Source organism: Gavialis gangeticus, unplaced genomic scaffold (assembly GCF_001723915.1).
Source record: "Gavialis gangeticus isolate Ggan-Ray unplaced genomic scaffold, GavGan_comp1, whole genome shotgun sequence".
Classification (NCBI taxonomy): domain Eukaryota; kingdom Metazoa; phylum Chordata; order Crocodylia; family Gavialidae; genus Gavialis; species Gavialis gangeticus.
The window spans coordinates 264352437-264353801 of NW_017729032.1; positions in this window are offsets into that span (position 1 = coordinate 264352437).

Sequence of the window (1365 nt, forward strand, 5' to 3'; positions counted from 1 at the left end):
GAGCCGCTGGCTTCCCGCGCTGCCTTGGCCACAACAAGGCTGGGCGCAGGGGGCGCTGCGAGCCGCCGCCGGCGCCGGGACACGTCCCGCACGCAGCCCGCCTTGGAGGCCAGCGCGGGCTTCCCTCCCCGCGGCACCGACGGACAGCCCCGAGCCACCCGCGCCCCGCTCCTCTAGCTCCCCGGGCGCGGAGGGCGGCCTGCTTTCACCCGCCGCTTTCTTGGGGGCATCCTTTTGAGAAAGTCAAAAAAGGGTCTGGGGGAAAGGCTCGCTGGCTCTTACTCTCTCGCCTTCCCCGGTTCTGAGGAGTTACCCAAAAGAAAAGTGACATAATGTAGAATCATAGGGCTGGCAGGGATCCACTCCAGCTCCCTGCTCAAGGCAGGGTCTTCCCTGACTAAGCGCAGCCCAGTGTCTGGCCTACCTGCTCTTGAAAACTCCCAAGGATACAGATCCCACAGTTTCTCTAGGCGGCTTCCAGTGTTTGACTGCTCCGAGACCCCTCTACAAGTGCAGGTGAAGGCATGGGACCTAATGAAGGCTCCACACAATCACACCTCCTGCCATGCTGTGTGCACAGGACAGGAGGTGTGGGATTGCCCATTAGATCCCATCATGCTTTATTGCTGCTAGTGCACAACATAGTGCCCATATTGAAGAAAGGTAAAAAGGAGGATCCAAGGAACTACAAACCAGTCAGCCTCACCTCAGTCCCCAGAAAAAACATGGAGAAAATCCTCAAGGAATCTATTTCTAAGCACTTGGAAGAGAAAAAGGTGATTAGGAACAGTCAGCATGGATTCACCAGGGGCAAGTCATGCCTGACCAACCTGATTGCCTTCTATGACAAGGTGACTGTCTCTGAATGAGGGGAGGCTGGTGGATGTGGTATACCTTGATTTAGAAAGGCTTTTGATACACAACGTTCTCGCAGGCAAGCTAAGGAAGTATGGGCTAGATGAATGGACTGTAAGGTGGATAGCAAACTGGCTGGAGCATCAGCTCAGAGAGTAGTAATCAATGGCTTGATGTCTGGTTGGCAGCTGGTATCAAGTGGAGTGCGCCAAGGTTGGTCCTGGGGCCGGTTTTGTTCAATGTCTTCATCAACGACCTGGAAGATGGCATAGAGTGCACCCTCAGCAGGTTTGCAGATAACACCAAGCTGAGGGAGTAGTACATAAGCTGGAGGGTCGGGCTAGGATTCAGAGAGACCTAGATAAATTGCAGGATTGGGCCAAAAGGAATCTCAAGAGGTTCAACAAGAACAAGTGCCGAGACCTGCACTTTGGACGGAACAATCCCATGCACCAGTACAGGCTGGGGACTGACTGGCTGGGGTAGCAGCTCTGCAGAAAAGGACCTGGG